This window comes from Marmota monax, unplaced genomic scaffold (assembly GCF_021218885.2).
Source record: "Marmota monax isolate L192 unplaced genomic scaffold, Marmota_monax_Labrador192_F-V1.1 WCK01_AAM20220418_F8-fsc00113, whole genome shotgun sequence".
Taxonomy (NCBI): domain Eukaryota; kingdom Metazoa; phylum Chordata; class Mammalia; order Rodentia; family Sciuridae; genus Marmota; species Marmota monax.
In genome coordinates this window covers 4132424-4153403 of record NW_026694479.1, presented here as the reverse complement: position 1 = coordinate 4153403, position 20980 = coordinate 4132424, and the positions used below count along the sequence as shown (strand labels likewise).

General features: G+C 33.8%; 1 protein-coding gene across 14 annotated transcripts in view; it reads left to right on the top strand.

Annotated features, from left to right (window-relative positions):
- Tenm3 (teneurin transmembrane protein 3) overlaps window positions 1–20980 on the top strand; it is a 2500614-nt gene that overhangs the window by 601477 nt on the left and 1878157 nt on the right. The window lies entirely within an intron of this gene.

Below are 20980 nucleotides of genomic sequence, written 5' to 3'. Positions count from 1 at the left end.
CTTCGTCCTAGTAGCCTTCAGCTGTCAGTTAATTTAAAATATTTCAGGTGGATTTTTTTTTAATGGCATTTCACCTCGTATGTGAAAGATGTTTAATCATGTTATTGGAGGAACAAGAAATGAATAACTAAGCAAAAAGGAAGCAATGTCTCAAGTCCATGCTGACCAGTGAAAATATTAATATTTGACTTACATCTGTAGCTAGAAACCCACATTTCTATTTATTGAAATGAAAGCTAACTTTAGCTTTTGTTCATGCTTATTTATTTTTATATTTTTCTCTAAACAGTTTTTGTATCACTGCTGGTACATCCTGTATGCTAAAATGTAATCAGATTTTTTTTTTTTCCTTTTCAACATGAACCATGGCAATCTTGGACCTCCTTTGTTTATATTTGTTGAACGGATTTTTTTGACTTCAATTTAAAACTTAGGGATTACTCATTTCAATTCCATTTTGTAAGCTTCAGTCTAGTGTTACAAGGGAAATCATTTCAAATCCTGATTTTTATATTTGTAAAACATATTTCTGTGACCTCCAAGTCATCCATTTAAAATATTGCTTGCATATTACTATATTATAGAATATAGGGGAAATATCTTAAATTACACCACTAGAAATATGCATACAAGATAACATCACTCCACTAATGATAATTTGTTTAGTGAGTAGTGAATCTTACAGAATTATGCCATCACCTAATGTACAGCTTTACATTTTATCTGTACTATTATAATTAGTCACTGTCAAAAAGCTAAGCAGAAATCACAATTATCTGTAGCTTTCCCCTTACAAATAAACCAATCAATCAATAGCACCCTTCACATAATTAATGTTAGTTTTATATCTCTTTATTGAAGGCTAGTGGATATCATTTTTATTTTGCATGTTTAAAGTTTTCATTTTTCAACTCTTTTTCACTGTTCTGTAGTTTCTTATAAATTTTTCAAATTTTCATGTATGTAAATCCATACTAATATCTCTGGGAAGTTTACTTATAATTGTTTGCTTCTTGTGATAGCGATTATTTTATATTTGTTTCCATTTGTGACTATAAGATCATAGCATTTGCTTTCTCTACATTTATGAGGTTAATTCACTGAAGGCTAAAATCTGGAATTTATTAAAAATTATTAGAATCAATGTTTGCATCTCTGGACCTATGTAGGCCATATTTATTGCAAGGACCATTTTCTTTTGCTAGGAGAGAAAAAGATAAAGGGACATACAATAGATTTATCTTTCCAGGAACAATCCTCAGTGATTGTTTTCTGACTATGGATAGAAGGGATATTTCTAAGGAAAAAGAAAAAGAAAAACCACATAATTCTCTAAGCATTGAAAGGAAGAATCATTTGTCCTTACTATTTAAAGAACTAACACTCAGCAGGAGTTTATTTTGAAAATCAGTCATTTCTTTATGCTTTTCTGTAAGTAATGTCTTTCCTTTATTTCAAAAATTTGTAGATGGCCAAAACAATGAATTTTTTCTAAAATACTGTCTTTGAGCCTTCGTAACTTCGGTGATCACCTCAAATTTATGTGAATGAACAAATAGTGAATTCTGTGCTTCTTAGGCAAACTTTACTTTTTTTTCACTAGCTTTATTGTCTTACAATGATGCAAAAATTATTTGTACACCCCTGAATTTCATTATAGCCCACAAAAAAAGAGAAAAACACAGAACCCACAAATTTTGCTAAATAACAAACAGAAGTCACATTTTAGTCATCTTAAAATAGGAAGATGAAAAGTGAATTCCTTTTTAGGGTTTTGTTTTCCTTCTGATAATATATTAGAGCATCACTATTGGTTAACATACCTTAGGGAAGAGCCAACTGTGAAGCTGTTCTGAGCACAATTCTAAATACCACTGTACAGTTTCCATTTATTATTTTCCTGCTGTGATTAGATAATTAGTAAGGTACTTGGCGTTTAGGTGAATTTTCATTAGAAAAGCAGTAGAATTAAATTTAAATGGCAAAAGTGCCACTTCTTTCTTCTCTTCTTTAATGTGTTGATTTCTTCATGCCAGTCTTCAAGGATGAGCACAGCATGGGCTCTCACATAATTTAACCTTTATTCCTTATAATTAAATCTAAACATACACTGAAATCAAAGCTACCTAGCTATTTTAAGTGTACTTCTAACAATTAAAAATGAACACAATCAATTTTAATAAAACTAAAAAGGATACCCATTGTTATTTGTTAATCCAGTGTGTGCTAATAAGTGAGCAACCATTTGGAAGGGAAGCACAAATTTGTCTCTCACTCAGAGTTATAATTGGTTTCTGTGAGACAAGCATGCTTTTTCCTTTAAATTAATTATGTCAATAAAATGGTATTTAGTCAATACTCTATCTACTATTAGTTCTATGCAAAGTAGGAGATGGAAGTTTGTTTCTTTTGAATGCCTCTTTGGAAGAAACTTGTCTTTGGGTTAGGGAGATAGTGCATATGCAGGAAAAACAAATGAGAGAAAGAAAAGAGGACCAAATTTAATGTATAGATATTTCATGGTAGTGGATTAAAGGAAGGGATTAACAAAGAGTAGAACTGACACAGAGAGATGCTTAATAAATTTATGTGAATGGTTCAATCAGCGAATGAGTTCTGTAAAAGAAAATTAGTGATGATTAAAATCGCAAGAAAATAGACATAGTCTAGGAAGGGCTGAAGACGGAATAATACAATGATTGAGAAATGAAGATATGGATATCTTTCTGAGCAGAGAGACTACTATGCCAGATTTGAAGGAGAATCAAGAACAATGTTCAGGACAGGGACAGGTAGGAAGACAGGTAGGAAGACAGGTATCAGCCCATAGGGTTGATCTGGGACACAGAGGCAGAAATAGTTACATAAATTATTATGCAGTACACACATTGTGTCATTTTTTTTAATGCTACTGAATTTTTGCTAATGTTGTTTCTAGATAGATTTTGTATTTGAATATAATATAGTCTAGGTCAGACTGAAGGTGAAAGAATATACAATTTTGTTTTGGGTTTCTCTATTATCTCTTTAAACTACTTCTGCTTTGACACTAATGAAGTAAAAATATGTGAAGACACCAGACTATCATTACAGCACATTTTCAGTGAACATGAGAAATGTATATTTTTATATCTCTATAGTTAAAACAACTGAAAAATATAGTAAGATTGTAGGTCGTACATATTTTTAAATTAAGCCATCCAAACTTCCTGATATTTTAAATAATACAGATATTAAAATTAGAAAATTTCTATATAATTTCATAACACTTAAATTAAAATCCCTTAATACCACAAAAAAAAAATAGAAAGAGGACATATTTCTAGTTGTATGCTCACTTTCATAAATCCCCAGATAATGCAATTCTTCAAACAAATTTTCATGAAGCATTGTCACAAATTTTAAAACCTAGGTGCTTCATTTATCTTCTTAAATATTCTATCTAGAAAATTTTAAAAATTCTCCCCTAAATAAACTCTATAAAACATTATGGCACATTCTTACTATTTTAAAAGGAACCAAAATTTGGGGATTAGCAACTATATTTGAGTTTTTTCTTTCAAGCTACCTCAAGACAGGCATTGTGCACATAATGATTACAAGAAAACAATCAAGCTGCTATTGTTTCATTCATCAGTAAACATATATTGGCTGCCTACTCAGATATAGGGCACCAGAAATTGGTCCAAGTTCACACATCATATATCTTTGAAGATTCTTGGGGCACTTAGGTTATATCTGCCAATGTATTGAATGAATACAATACAATCAAGTTTGGCTGTTTTTCTCCAAAGAGGCAGATAATTAGATATAATTTATAATTCATAACCATTTCCAAATGATTTTGATAATTGTATTGAAATTAATTTTATAAGAAACAAATGTGTGCAAGGTTTTTATTCTGGGAGGTTAGAAATAGTATCAGTTTATCCTTTTTTTTATGCTCAGTTAGTACAAATAAAAGCAAGTGGCTGATAAAAGAAAAAAAAAAGGAATACTTTACTGATAAAGTCTAGTTGAAGCCATAGAAGACAAATAACAACCATTTGCTGAATAATCTTCATATTCTCCCTGATTTTGTTTGAATAAAATAGGTAGCATCATATTTTATTTTAAAAGGTAGACTATGGACACACTATACTGAGAAACTGATGTGACTCCATTAAAAAAAAATAAATAAATAAAAGCAGCTTCTACTTCAAGTTGTGTCCTAAGGAATGGGCCGTGACCCTTGTCCTTGGAAAAACCCACAGAGCACTCCTAAGCACATACCCATCCTGATGAGTTGTTTGTCTGTAAATAGCAGGAGAGGTCAGCAGCGCTGGGTATCCCTGACTCAGTCAGGCTAGGTGAGGACCCATAGCAACCCCCCTAGCAACCTCCAATCAGCATGAGACAGGGAAATACCTGGAATGCCAGATGATCCCCCTGTAGTTTATGGTGGTTGATAACATGTTGGGAAACCATGTAGTTCAGCATTTATACCTCTCGTGGCTTAAACCAATCAGTTCAAACGAATCTCCCTTTTGTATTAGCCAATCACCCCTACCCAACTTGTTCCCACCAGTGAATGTGCTAATCAATATTAAGAGTTTCTGTTTGATTTTCCTGCAGTATGGAATGATTTGCTGTGTGATGTTGTGACACATAGAGTATGCCCCCCCAAACCTATAAAATCTCACTGAACAAAGGACCAGGACTCACTCCCTAGGACCGCTGCGTTGGAACAGTTGTGAGTCCAGGCTCGAGCTTGCAATAAAGACTCTAGTGTGATTGAATGGGATTCGGCTCCTGGAGGTCTATTGGGGTCCCAAGAATCTAGCATTATAATACCAAATCCACATCTCAGTCTGTCTCCAGTGAGAAAGTTGTTTAATTTGTTTCATACCTCACTACAAGTCAGTTCTAAAATTGCAATAATTTCAACTTCTCCTTAAAAAGCAGTTTCAGGGAATAAATGAAGTGAATGAATGAATGAATTAGAGAAGGAAGGGATGGAAGGCTTTGGAGATGCAGTCATCCCACAACATCTGCATTGACAAATGGAAAGATTTCCTGGTAGAGAAAGAATTTTGCATCTTCCAGTGAGTTATGTCAACATCCTTTACCCCTGATTTCTGTAACACAGTGGAATGTTCTCCTCTCAGTCTAAAGAACAAGGCAACATCCTGAGGTGGAGAGGTGGAAGAGGCCAAGCATAGAAATCTGCTGACCCAAGGCATGACAATGATCAATGATTGTTCACTGTAAGATACAATTGCTCTACAGTACTTTAGGTATTCTCACCCAAGTATTGGATTGTACAGATTTCTGTGCATTCTTTCCATGTTCTCTCTTGTGAACTTCATGGCTTTCTAGCCTGTTGGGATACTTGGGGGAATTTGTGCTACTAGGAGGGTTTGTTGTGGCCAGAGAGAACTTTGATGGGGGATGAGTAAGCTAGGGAAGGAGAAAATGCTGTAGAATTAGACATAAAATCTTGCAGGTTAGGAACAGATTTTTTAGTTCTTGTAAGGACCAGGGGAAGCTGTGGAGAGATTTAAACAGTAAACAAACATAATTCAAAATGAGAAGGCAGGAAGAGATTAAATTCTAAGTATAATCTTTACAAAAACATGGGATTATGTAGAAAGTAGAGGGATTTGATGTGAAAAAGGAATTTCTTATCTTCTACCTTGGAGAAGAAAGGCCATCTGTGATGATTACACTAAGTGATCATGGAGAGAATTAAATTAGGGAATGATTGTAGGGAGTAGGTTTGATCTTAACCTTATCAAAGAAGATGAATTGTCAAGTTTGAGAGATAAAAGTTCTTCAGACAACTGAGTACACTAGTTTGATGCATTTCATTGGTATTAGCATTTTCATTTATTAAGACTTTGAAAGTAAGGTTGGCAATAAGTAAAAGATTAAAATGGGACATTCTAGTCAGTGGTAAAAATAAATTTTGTATAAACTAATATTACAGTAAGGAGAAGAGAGTTTCAGAATAGCTGGCTTGCTTTATGACTAGAGATTGGAAATTGCAGGGTATTCTTATTAAATTGTTTCCTATTGCAGGACTACAAAGTTCAGAATGCATTTATAGTAAGTTCAATACTGTCACTATGTGTTAGGAAATCTGCAAACTAAGGTATATATTTGCAAAGGAGATCTAGTGCTTGCACTTTGCCATCTGATTAAGGTAATATCATTAAAGTTGCTAACCCAGAATTAAAACTGTATCTTTCATTAGACTACTGAGAGGTGGAATGTGACTTTTGGTATTCTATCATGTGTCACAGGATGCACTGTACCATAAAGGTCACGCCAATAACAGTGTGAACAAAACAAATAAGATGACTCTACTAAGGTTGCTTCTGGTCAAAGCTGGCTTGCTTTATCTTTTACTCTCTTAAAAGAGTAAAACCACATCATCCTGAAATGTTACAGCTAGAATATACTTTATAGGCTATGAAGTACAGTCCTCTTGTATAACAGATTAAGAAAACTGAAGCCCAAAGAAGCTAATGAATAGTCCAAGATCACAAAATTGGTTTTATAATACAGCATTCAGCTCCCCATTCTGAGCTCCTACCACTATCCTAATGTGCTTCTCATATAAAAAATATAAATTGACCCAGCAACATGGAAGGCTGAGGCAGGAGAATCACAAGTTCAAAGCCAGCCTTAGCAGCTTATCAAGGCCCTGTGCAAATTAGGGAGAACCTGTCTCAAAATCTAAAAGATAAAAAGGGCTGGGATGTGGCTCAGTGGTTAAGGGCCCCTGGGTTCAATCCTTGGTACTAATAAATAAATACAGTGCAAGTTGAAGAATTTATATTTCCCAATTCAACTTGTGTATCAGTTAAAAAAACAAAACTAGTAGGCTGTATGAGGAATCATTTATGGCAACAGTGGCACCAGCACATTCAAGAAGAAATTTGTCAGCCTGTTTGATGCAGGGCCATGTGCTTTGAATTTACAGACAACACTTCAATGGAAACAGAATTCCTGATTTCATTTACTTGCTGTCTGATAAGGACAGTGATGCCTTCACACAAGCCTCTACAGAGTCCTGTGCACAAATGGTATGAAGTAGGAAATGATGAATCCCATAGAGGAGTTACTGATCAGGCCCACTCACCCAACAAGGAAGAAATGATGTCCAGCTGGAGGTAGGGAGAAGGCTTAGCAACAACAGGTCATTTCTTTGGTACATATGGGAAGGGCTTAGAGATACAAGGTGAGTTTGATGGAGATTTGGGGAAGAAAGTGTACTGATCTAAGAGTTATAAAGGAAACCTAGTGGTGAAGAATTACTTTTAACTATAATTGGGCACACTTAGGAGGACCCTACTTAGAGTCTGTGTCACCTGAAAGTACTGCATTTCTCTACCTCAGTGCAGCAGCTAACCTTTCTTGTGAGCGCTGCTGTACATGTTATCTCATTTTTATTCTTACAACACCCTTAGGTAACAGGTACTGCTACTTTATCCATTTACAGATAATGACACAGAGATTATATTTAGTCAAGGTCACACAGGTTTAGAAGGTGGTAGGCCTGGACTTCAAACCTAGCTCATTATGGTTCCAAAAGCCATATAGCTACCCTTTTTTTTTCTATCCATCTTCTTCCTATGATTAGTTACATTGTAGTTAGGAATGTAAGGTTGGGTGGTGAAGTTAATGCTTTGTAGCCTGAAAGGGGCGGGGGGAGTATTATAGACTTTTCCAAAGAGGAAGTATAAGTGAAAACCTCCCGGTCCAAAGTTGGATGTCCTAGGTTTGAATTCCAGCTTCATTTCCTCCACCCCTCCTTGAGTCACATGATTACGAGCACAGCCTCCCAAGCCTCTCTGGTATTAAAAGGTCCCAGTCATTGGCACAGTATCCTCTTCCTCCTCTTGTCTCTAGGGTTGATGCAGCTGTCCACCTGAGTAATGCCTCAATTATTGGCTTTGTGGTGGAAATCAGGAGCTGTGTGGTCAGACACCTCTATGGACTTTGACTCAGACTCAGCTTTTACCAATAGGGTTCAGAACTTAGCAGTGATCAATCTTTGTGTTGTTGGGTCTGTTCCTGCACCCTCATTTTTTCAGAAACACATCTGTGTTTATTCAATGTTCCATGGTAAATAAGACAAAGCCTCAGGACAGCTGGAACTCCAGAAGAAGCCCCAGAGCCCTCCATCACCATGATGTATAGTGGCTTACCCTTCCAGATAATGGCAGGATAGAGCCTGAGAGCTCCCACCCCAGTGTCTGGAGTAGACCAGAGGATAAAAAAGAGGCCTCCTCTACTTCCAGGATTTTCCAGCTAATTTCTTATACACTTTGTGTTTCATCTGACCATTTGGGGCTCTCTATATATCTTTCTCTTTTCACTCATCCTTTCCTACAACCCTTTGGACTAGAACAGAGTAGGCTTTTCTGTGCCTTGAATACCCTGTAACAGGGTGAAGAATGTCCTTTAACAGGGGACATGTAAGTCAGATGGTTTGGGGTTGCTCTTTGATATGCTAAACGGTGGCGAAACTCTAGTCTGGGTATCAAACCATTATCATCACACCTGAATGTTACTTTATTTTTTCCCTTATATAACCCTTCCATGACATCTTCCACATCCTCCCAAGTGGATCAATACCATGATAAACTAGGATTTTGTGCCTGGATTTGAGAAAGTTTGTTCATATTTCCAAAATATATATCTTATTATAAGTATTAATAACTAACTGTACTTCTCATATAAAAAGTACAAGTTGACCCAGCGAACATTCATCTTACCTACTAGCACCACTTGCTATCAACAATCATATAAGTTAGAATTACCATTAAACTCACAGATGCCTTCATCTGGCAAATACCAAATAAGTGTCTATTATGTTCCAGCTCATCTGCTCAGTGTGATACACAATGGTAAAAAGTCCAAGGCCCTGACTTTAGGGAGTTTACATTCTGAAGTGGAAAGATAAGACATAGTAACACTACTAGCACTACAACTATTCATGATGATAATAATGATCATGATTAATGCTGTGGGGGGGCCATATCAGGATGGTATGATAAAAATCACAAAGCAACTACACATGATTGTTTTATTGTTCTGTTCCTGAACATTAAGGATCAGGTCTTCTTCTTCTTCTTCTTCTCCTCCCACCCCTCTAGCATTTTGGTGTACAGTGAACCAACAAAATGTAGATCAGAACAGATATATTCATCAACAATTCCTCTTTAGAGATTTAGCAAGCATGGTGTTGTGCACCTATAATCCCAGCCATTTGGGAGGCTAAGGCAAACAGGATCACAAGTTTGAAGCCAGCTGGGGCAACTTAGTGAGACCTTATCTCAAAATAAAAAGTAAAAGTGCTCTGGATAGCTCAGTGGTGAAAATAGCCCTGGGTTCAACCCCCAGTACAAGGAAAAAAAAAATCTTTAAAACTATTGAACAGAGACTGTACAAACGTTACACTCCACAAATTCCAAGAGATTTTCTCCCCTTCTTTTAAAAGTTGAATGAGAATGCTAATTAATAGTTTAGTTGTGAATAGTGCCCTGAGGTTATTGCCTTCTCTTGGTAAGATAAATGAATAGACACTGCTGTAAAGTCAGCTAGACTTTTTTTTTTAACTTAAAAAGTTTGTGTTTCTCATGATTTCATTTTTATAAAGGATTTCCACATTAATTCAGCATGCTAACAAAGCAAAGTCTCGAAAAACATCCATAATCAGGTTCTGCTAAAGTCATTGCAATCCATTTGGTCATTATCTGTGTTAAAAGGAGGGAAAGGCAAATAATTGTTCATGACAGTAATGTGGACATGATGATTTAGGGAGTTAATTCTAAATGTGTAGTGCTGTGTTATTAACTCAGGGATGTTACTGATCATGTGCACTGGACTTGGGTAGTTTTTCTGAGTGTTAAATTTAGTGGCCATATTATCAATGCCTTTCTGTGATTCAAGCTTTTGACTATTAATCATATTTACAATGTTGAATCAACTATTGAATTATCTGGGGAATGTTGTTTTTACTTTGTAAAAAAATAAAAATATATTTTTAAGTTTTTACATATATAGAAAATAAGTCCAAAACATACTATATTGGATGCTTTAATATAAAATGTTTTTCAGTGTATATTGGGTCCCCAAATCTGCTAGTAATTGGACTCACACTTTCATAAATTAAAAAAAAAAATAGAAAACATTCATAAACTCAGTTGCTAATAAGAAAACTCATAGACTTTCATGGATTATGGTAAAATTTTCAACAAGTTAGTAGAAAGATAATCAAACATATATAAATGAAAGGTTTTATATATATATATATATATATATATATATATAATATACACACACACACACACACACATGTATAAATTTAATCAATCAAAGGGGATGTGTGTGTGTGTGTGTGTGCATCTATTTATTTTTTTATTTCAGGTGAGAAGTCTGCCCTGTTATAGTTAAGAGATATAGAATGGGGTGTTTGCACCTAATATGCCAAGGCCAAAGGACTTGTAAATGCTAGGATTTTCACACATATACTCTGGAAACAGCCCAGGTTATATACCATCACTGTGCTGTCTCCCTATGATAAAATTTCAACATATATTAGGGATAATATTTAAAAATTATTTTCCAAAGATAGCTTAGTATATCATGAACAACCAATCCTGTGACTGCTTCATTCTCTGCCTATTGGTCCTCTTAACACCAAGGACAGCTTAGTTGATTCACATATTTGTAGAGACCACAACACAAGTCTTAAACTAACTATAGAAGTTGTTTGATTCAATATCTGTTGTCTGCATGCCTGCATCACATACAAGACTGTAAATACTTCAAAGCAAGGATCTTTAGACTTTTTTCCCCCTCTTTTGTTTTTGAGTATAACATACAACATCATTCATGCACACATTCAGTCTGAAATATGCACTCGATGCCCAGTATCTTCTAGGTCATTTTGGGCCCTGAGAATGCATCCAAGAAAAAAATATGGAGTTTTCATTCTGACTTTGTAGTATTTTACCATATTTATATGCAGTTAATTTTCAATTTACATAGTATATTATAAAAAGTAAGTTCTTTCACAAATCCATGTGACTTTGATATTAAAATGATTTCAAATGTTGGTTAAGTTTACAAAATATGTTTTAACCTCTCAGAAGGACAACATTTATCCTAAAGTTTAAAACATATCAAAGATAAAAAGGAGACCCCTTTTTCATAGGAGAAGAAGAAGGTGTTCTAAGTTTGTGCCTTTTTAGATTTGACCACTTATACACATCACTTCTCCATTCAGGACAAGGAGACACGCAAAGCAAAATATATCCTAAGACCATTTTTTTTTTTTTTTTTGCAATCTGCACATAATGTCTTGGGGCCAGAAACCGTAGTATAAATGAGAGGTGGAAGGCTTTCAGGGAAATAAATAGAAGTGTTCAGAAATGGATATTTCCAGGTCCCACAGTTATAATCCTTTCTGAACTTGGAACTTTTGGCTACTGATAATAGTTAAAGATTGTAGGAGCCTGCCAACTAAGCTTGTTCTCTTCTCAAAACTACTCCCTGTTCCTTCTGGCCAAGTTAGCTTTTTCTCAGCTAATGTGGTCTCTTCAATTCCTTTGCATTCATGTATACCAGTGTTGCTATGTTCTAAGGAGACTTGCTTTGAAATACTCTCAGTCTTGTATGTGATGCAGGGGTGCAGACAACAGATATTGGATCAAACAACTTCTATAGTCAGTATAAGACTACTTACAGTAGATAGGGATCACATGCAAGATCATTTAAAAAATTACAATTTTAAGAGTCATTACAATTTTTATAAAGGACTTTGATGTTCATTTACCCATCCATAGTGCTCATCCCCGACCTTTCTGCAGTTTATTCTATTCTTTAGAGCACTTCTAAAATGCCTTTCTTTTCCACACCTCAGATCTTTTGAGTCCTAATTTCATCCAAGCTTCTGCCACTACTCCTCTTCATTTTCTAATGTTCATTATTTTTATGCTAACATTATAAATGTTTAAGTTTGTTAAAATGTATTTAAAGCATACATTCAGCTATAAGTTTTTTAAGTTTTCACTTTAATGTGCCAGCTATGACATGCAGAGGGAGATTTTTACATCTGTTTTATGAGAATAAGTTTTATGTCCTTTTGTTAGCATTACCTTTAAAATCTATTTATACGTTTAAGGAAAAGATGGTCTGAAACAAGACCTGAATAAAAATAGTAACTTGGAGTACATCTAGTGTCTCTTTTATAGGGACCACATAATTGAGTTGAGTAAAATTTTTTTTCATGAAATAATCTATATGGAAGTGTGATACTCTCAACCTGATTTGAAAGTAAGATTTTTGGATGTTGTATACCATTATTTTACTGACTAATGGAACTTTAAAATCTCTGCCCCTTAAAGACCTGGGATAATTGAAAGAGGAAAAGCAAAGCCTTGTAATGTGGGGCAAATGCATGGAGTACTGCATACACAGTATGTGTTAAGGGCATCTGAGTGGCAAACCACTCCCCCTGTGCGAGGCATGTGAGTGGCAAGCCACTTACCCCATAGGCACAGCCCTGGGCGTGAGGTCACGTGTTGCAGTCCCTTTGCTTGCTCCACAGCCCTGCTCTTCGATTGGTCATTGCAAGGTCAGTTGGCTAGGAATTACACTGGTGACTGCCTGTAATCTGCTTAGCCACTGCCTGAATATATATACATAGTAACTGCACAATAAAATCAGACCTGCTTCCTGCTTGGTCTCCAGAGGTCTTGATTAGTGACTCCACAGCCACATTCTCCTCTACCCTGTTCTGTGGACCTCCTCAGTGGATGAGAGAGAGCCTACGTATTGGAATATTTGGTTCAGCATAGGACTAGAGGATGACTATTCTAAGAATGCTGGGAGATGTGTTTGGTCTCACTTGTGGAATATTTTTTTTTTCAACACTGTGAATTTCATCATTTCCTCCTATTATAATCATGGCTCTCATTCCCTAATGAATGCCAGGAGGGGAGACTTCTGATGTTGGTAGTGTCAAGTTTTTACCTTCTTTCTAACATTTACTGTGTACAGTACTGGCCTTTAAAATCAACATCTCCTATCATCTCAGAATTCTTTGAACCCCATGCAAATTATTGTCAGGATTTGCTGCACATTACAGAAAATCAAAAGCAATAGTGGTGACTTCAACACATATAATTTTATTTTCCCATGCATAATAAGACCAGAGACTGATAGTCCGGGGCTGTTATGTGAGATCCAGAAATAAATTAGGCTGTGTGTTCTTTATATCTTTCTGTTTTATTACTGTACTGCAGGTACTCTAGCCATGCCACCAAATTCCAGAGAGCAGGAAAGAGAAAAGGTAAATGGGAAAGGAGTTCTTCTTTTACCCACACATCCCCTTTAAAGAGGCTTCCATAACTTACTGTCCAATACTCACTTTTATGGGAGTGTTCAAAACAGAGCCATATGTTTGACCTATGTGAGATGCTGGGAAATGTTAACTTTTCGTTGGATACATTATTGTTTCCGAATAACATAGCAGTTCTCTTCATTATAAAAAAGCAAGAATGAATTTTTAGGAAGGTCACTAGCTGTTACTTTCACTGTTCAAACTCAATTTGTACTCTGTTGATACTAGGTTACCTAAATTTATCATGGCAGGTAAGGAAAACAAACATTCATCAATTTTCTAGTCCCTCACTCACCTTTATTTTTACTATTATCTCATAAGTAGATTCAGAATATATATTTAGAGATATTTGGGGTAAATTTGGAAAAGTAATAGCAAGAAAAAATATGCTTTCAATACATTGGCAAAAACTACAACAAACAAAACAATGATTTATTGCTTGTCCATCATTATATCAAGATTGAAAATGTCATTTGTGTTTATCTATGTGTCTCTTTCTCAGATCCTTACTGTGTACCTTTATTCCTTAAGTAAATTTATAATATTTTCATCAGAAAAAGTTTATAGAAGATTTGGCAAAGCACATTTCTCCTCAAGCTTCTTTTTTTCTTTTTGCAAATACTTCTTATCTACTTTTATTTATTTATTCAACAATATGAACAACAAATTCAGCTGATTTTACTACAAATAATATTGAAAACATTATAATTTTATGTAGGTAATTTTAAATTTTTAGTGAATTTGGGTGTAATTCGCATAAAACTTTGTTTTCCCTTTTAAAAGGAACATGACACCCATTATTTATTTTCTTTAATTTGTGTGTCCTTCAGCCCAATTTTATGTGATACTATACCACATACTTTCCTTTAGTTTACTTACTTGCAGTTTTTGTTACTATGTGACATAGATTTCTTTTTGCCATAACTGTCCTAAATTGGTTATCATTGGCATTGAAGAAAGATATTGATTTTGTACATTTAGCTTGCATATATGACATTGCAGAATCCACATTTATTCTCAGAGTTTTCCAGTCAGTCTGTCTGGATATTATAAGACAATGTTATCATCTACAAGTAGTAATATCATATTTTTCTTATGCCACTGGATGATGTAGAACTTTGAACACAATACTGAGAACACTACATCTATATATTTTCAGTTTTATATCTACTGATAAGAATACAGTGCAGGTAAATGCTTTATCAGGTTATGAATATATCCTTGTATTTATAGCTTGCTAAGCATTTTTCAAAATTAATTAGTAATGGCTATTGAATTTGATCAAATGATTTTCATCATCCATTAAGAAGATCATATGTTTTTCTCTTTTAATCTATTATAGTACTAAATTATATTAAATTTCCTAATATTGAGTAATCCTTTCAATTCTTGGATGAAGTTTCCTGTCTCGTGATGTGTCATTCTTTTAATACTTAACTAAATTCTATTGATTAATATTTTGTTCATCTATTTTGTACCAAAATGAGTTTAATCTGGACTCAATTTGCTTTCTGAATTTTTGTGACTATATAGCAGAATTTTGATCATGAAATTTCTGTCTTTTCAGTACTCTATAACATTTAAAAAATATAAGAAATGTAAATAGATGTAAATATCTGGTGCTAATTGAATGAGGTAGATTTTTTATTTATTTGGCTTATTAGTCTATTAGGTCATCTAACAAATTTCAGTAAAGATTAAGAATTTGTATGTTTTCTAGATCTAGTTCCATTTCATTGAACTAACTTAGGTATTCAAAAATATTTGTAAAGCATGTTTCCTTTTACAATGTTTTAAATTATTTCCAATATGGTATTATAAACATTTAATTTTTAATTATTTATGCCTTAATGAATTTTACCTTCCTTTATCAAGCAAGAAACCATATGTTAGAGATTATTTTAAAGACACGTTTTATTCTATTGAAGCATGTTTTCTAACATATTGATTTCTAGTTTTATCTTTACCGATTGCTTATACTTCTATATTGATCTTTCCTTTATATCTTAAGAATGCATATCTCATTTTTAAACTTGTTTCCTTTGAACACACACTTTAGAATACTGCTTTTTAAGAAGTACCAATGGGAACACATTCTTTATGCAGTGCTTCTTATATTGTTCATTGTTAACCATGTTATAATTTCAGTACTTATTTCTCCAAAAGTCATACAGAGATTTACTGTTTTAGAGCTTTTTATATGACATAGACTTCATTTTTTAACTTTTGATTTCTAATAAATCAATTCCATTTTGATAAAAAAAATATAGCCTTTAAATTTTTTCTTCCTGGAATTTTTGAGACGTTCTTTCCAGTCTAATGCATTATTTTTTATAAGTGCTCCTCTAGTATTAGAAATGTCTTTTCTTTCTTTCTTTCTTTTGGTATTAGGGATTGAGTCCATAGGTGCTTTACCACTGGGCCACATCCTGAACCCCCCTTTTTTTTTCATTTTGAGAAGGTTCTCATTAGGTCCTTAGGGACTCTCTAAGTCCCTGAGATTAGCCTTGAACTTGTGATCCTCCTGCCTCAGCCTTCAGAATCGCTGGGATTACAGGTGTGTGCTAGTGTGTCCAGCTGTTTTCCTTCTTTACTCAGGACAGTATTTTTCTTTCTTACAGGCATCTATAAATCTGCTGTTTTTATTCAGGTCATCTATGTCTTAACTTATTTTTTTGTCTATTTTAATAACATTTTTCTAAGAGTTGTGAGCAACTATACATCATCTTGTCTGAATTTTTGTACATCACAAAGATAAACTGCATAGTGCCCTCTTCATGTAGCTCAATGTTGTGCTACTGCTTGATGCATGGATGTCAACAGCTGTTCCATTTTCTGGGAATATTGTACTTTATAATATCAAAGGAATGGATACTCCTTTATTATTCAATCTTTAGTGCTCATACTACTTCAATAAGCTGATCCTTTTAAGTAAGCATGAATTAAATGTCATCTTATCTTATGGCATTGTTTAGTTAAATTCCAAATACATGCATGCACAGTATGAGTGTTTTATCAGGTAGTATTATTAAGAATTTTGAGTGTATTTGAAAGAGGAATCTGTTATGTATCAGTAAGTGTTTATGCTTCAAATATCAAATGATATTTTAACCTGTACCATTTCCTTATTATAGTATTTTTTAAAAAATTGGTATTTCATGAATATACATAAAAGTGAAATCCTTGTGGTATATTCATATATGTATATAATTTGGTCAGTGGTTATTTTTACTTAAGTTTCATACATAGACAGGTCAAGAGAGATTATCATGAAGGGAATATATCCAGGACTCAAGCTGTGACAGCTTTCACAGATAATAAGTTCATGCTTATTTTGGTGGATATCCAATACGTAAATCTGGTGATCCAAATATGTGTCTACCCAATTTTGTATATCAAAAATATCATAAAGGAAATTCTCATAATTTTTACTAAAGAGCTAAAATAAGTTTCTGAGAGTTAAGCTAAACATACAGAGAGATGTATGACTACTAAAATTAAATAAAATTATTTTCAGAAATTCTCTAAGCATTTTTTAAAGTAACTAGATACTTTGCTGTAGGGGAGGACATATAATGAAATGAGAAAGTAATCTTATTCATGAAAATATAATTAGTAGCACTTGATGACACACTTTAAGTGAGAACCTGATTCTTTGCCCAAATTTGAATTGAATATGTATTTGGCTGGACTTAAAATTTTTATATAGTTAAAATTCTATAGTTTCATAATTAAATCATGAAAAATTCTACTAATTGTACCCAATTGTATGTTCTGCAAAGTGATATACAGATCTACTTTTATTCTTATTTTGTTATTTTAAAAAACATTAATTCATCAAGTACTATGATTAATGTTCACAGCTGCATGGCACTTAAGCTTTCTGAACTGTCAGAAATGTGAAAAATAAGGGCAACTATCTCAAAGGGTGCTTATAATGATTTTTTTAAAAACATTTAGCTTTTGTGAGTGATTTATAAAAGTCACTTATTATTATCATCATCATGATTATTTAGCACCATGAAGGGAAATAAAAATAAAGTTAATAAAAGGGGAAAACAAGCACTTCTGAACTATTTTGCTTTCCAAACATGCCATATTTATGGGGAAATATCTGTACAACTAATATTATTAATATTCATGATATTATTATTAATAATGCTAAGGTCTCTGTTAACATTTTTTTCCTATCACCTTGTGCCAGATGCTGTCAAGAATGCAAGAAGGAATAAAAATAGTCATTTGAGGCTAGATGGTTTTTAAATCAACAAATATATAGATATAGCACTTATGTGCCATGTATATTACAAAATCAATTAATCTTTGACACCTCTTCTGAGATGAGTGCCCTTATTATCAAGCTCTGTTTCTATAAGAGCAAACCTAAAGATTCTAAGGTAGGGAATTGCCTGAGATCATACAGTGTATAGTGGAAAAGCCAATATTCAAACTTGGGCAATCCAGCTCCAAAGACCATCCTCTGTCTCTGGACAAGGCTGACTTTGAGCTTGAGTGTAGGCTCTGTCTCCTACTAGTAAGCTGACTTTGATCAGGTTGACTAGTCACTTTCTATGCCTCATGTTGTCATCCAAAAACAAGGAAATGTTAAGACATAAATAAGAACATGTCTCCCATGTGTCCATCATCCCATAATAAAGAATTAATTTAAAAAATATCTTTGAATCCAGGCATGGTGACATACTTCTATAATCCCCAAGCAGGAGGATCACAAGTTCAAGGCCAGACTGAGCAACTTAGGCAGACGTTGTCTCAAAATATAAAAGAGCTGGGGATGTAGCTGAATGTAGAGCTTCCTTGGGTTCAACTCCCAAAACAGCAGAACAAAGAAAAATAAATTGGCATAGCAGAGATTCCCTTCTCTGTTCCTAATATCAATGTAAGCATGTTTTAAATAATTTTTATGTATTTACATGGTTCCCTATTAAATAGAGCACCCACAGGAGTCACATTGAATTTTAGCCTCCTTAATCAATAGCTATGAGTTCAAAGATAAATCATACAACCTCATTGAGACTTCATTACTTTACATTCAATGTTTAGACAGTAATATTTACCTTTATGAACTGCTGGGATAAATCAATATGGTGAGTCATGTAAATTGGTTGAACAGCACTGTTTTGTGATGCTCTAAGTTTATTATATCTCTATTTCATCTTGGCCATTTTGCATTCTGGACTAACATGGCAAAGATTCCATCAAAAACAAAAATTTAATTAAGCTTTAATAAGATTATAGAAAAGCAAATATATGTTGAAGCTATTTTGTATATGAAGGAGTGTGAGACTCAAGAGACAAATTTATCCATGTGTTAACACAACAAACATTGGTGGAACTTTGCCTGTGTGACACATCTTGGACTTTGAAATTAAAGTACTTGGTAAATTGGTTTACCAGCCAGTGAAAAATATATTGGTAAACAAATCAATAAATCAAAATAATTTCTTTTTGTAGTATAATACATTTTTTTTCCTAGATGTCATAATGGACAAGAAGTTGCATTTATTAGACTCACCTTAAGTATAATGATACCAACCTTTTCTCTCTAAAATAAACAAGGAACTAATTATGTATTTAATACCATTAGTATACTTAAATGCAAAATGGTGAGGCTATAAATGTTAGTTTTTGAAGTATGCTAAAAAATTTATATATAGTTTACATATAAAGTTAATTGAGATATAAAATTATATGAGTGTGTTTTACTATACTATCAAATCTTTATAAGGGAGAAATAAGGGAAACCACAAATGAAAGAACCAAAGTTATAATGAAAATTCAAGTACAAATTACATTCTCATTTTTTTCAGATTTAAAAAGGGCAGTAAATTTGTTTTATGCAGCATTTAGAAAACTTTCTTGTTTTTCTATTTTTAAAATTTTTATTTGTTTATTTATTTATTCTAATTAGGTATATATGACAGCAGAATGCATTTTGATTCATTGTACACAATTACAGGAAAACTTTTCATTTCTCTGGTTGTACACCATGTAGTATTGATCCATATGTGCCGTCATACATGTAGAACTTTCTACCGAATCTAGTCCATTCATATTTCACCAAGATTGACTTGGCAAAATGCACTCATTATTTGACATACTTCTTGACTTCATGAACTTTTCTGAACTTAATGTTTTCTTGTAGTCATTTTCAGTTTTGACTAGCGAGCCCATGTAAAGTATTAAGGCTTTCTGTGTGGAGTGGTTTGAGAACAACCAGTAGCACCCTCCCTTCCTGTCCACCTGTCTGCTGCTTGCACTACCCCACACAACCCTGAAAAAGAAAAAAATTCAACAAACTAATCTCATAACCCTTACCTCCACCATCACAGAGACTGTTTCATTGTGTCCTAAAGCATTCTCTCTTAGTAAGGAAATTTAGTAAACTGGAAATAATTCTAGGTGATGTCACACCTATATTAGCAACTACCAACTCATGTTTTCAATGATTTATTTTGAACTGTGACTGAGACCTGAAAATGAACCACTTTGAAAATGTGAAATGGAAACAGGATTATCTGTATCTATTGAATGTTATTATGAATAAATAGAGGTCATTATGGAGATCAGGTTTGAGGAAGGTTTAAAGGAAAGAGGACTCTTGAAAGGAGGAAAAAGGGTGAATGAAAAACTTTACACTAGACCTAGGTCTCAGAGTAATTTGATATACAGAAAGACAACTATTTATTTTCTATTTCAGAGTCATTGTATCATGTAGTTATATAGTAAAGAATAAAGCTAGCCAGGATCTTCATATTCAAAATAAAAGACATATGGCAGAATCATTTTCAGAAAATAAAAAGTTTTATGAATTTAAAACCTAGCCTCAGCCTCCCAGATTGCAGACACTTAGTCTTGCTGCAAATATTTCCTCAAAGATAAATGTGAATTTTTTTTCTTCTTTCAGATTTGCTAAGAACCCAAAGATTTATAATGATTTTGTTGCCAGTTATTCTGGGCAACAAAAGAAAAAATATCATGGTGAAATATCTTCGAGACAGCTCTAGAGATATGTATAATAAAAACACTTAGCTGATGAAAATATCTGTTGATTTGATACGCTTTTAAATATTAGCTTTAAATTTTATGAGCTCTCTGCTGCTCTATCCTTTTCTTGATCTTGGAGAAAGCAGGAGGCCTTTCAAATTGGAAAATCCATGTCTTCCTCTATGTTGCTTTTAACAAACTTTGTGATGGTGTATGTCACCCAGGATTTAAAAAATGCAATGACTACATCCTCTCTGGCAGAAGGAGATCTTTTAAGCTTGGTAAAGTAGAGCAGACTGTTGTATATAATATACACTATGCCTCATTTTCCCTGAGACTATCAAATAAAATCACAGCTAGTAGAGAAGACCACTTTAGATCATCTGCTTTTCAGGTAAGCAAGGCCATTCCGTTTCCTGTGTTTTCTAAAGCCTTTTATAGGTTGCACTTGTTCTCTTCATGTGACAAGGCATACCACCTATTCCTTGACACTTTTGGAATCCCAGAGAATTAATGAGCAAATACCCATATCTTCATAGTGAAAGACAGCTATTGATGTTCTCGTTGTCTCAATGT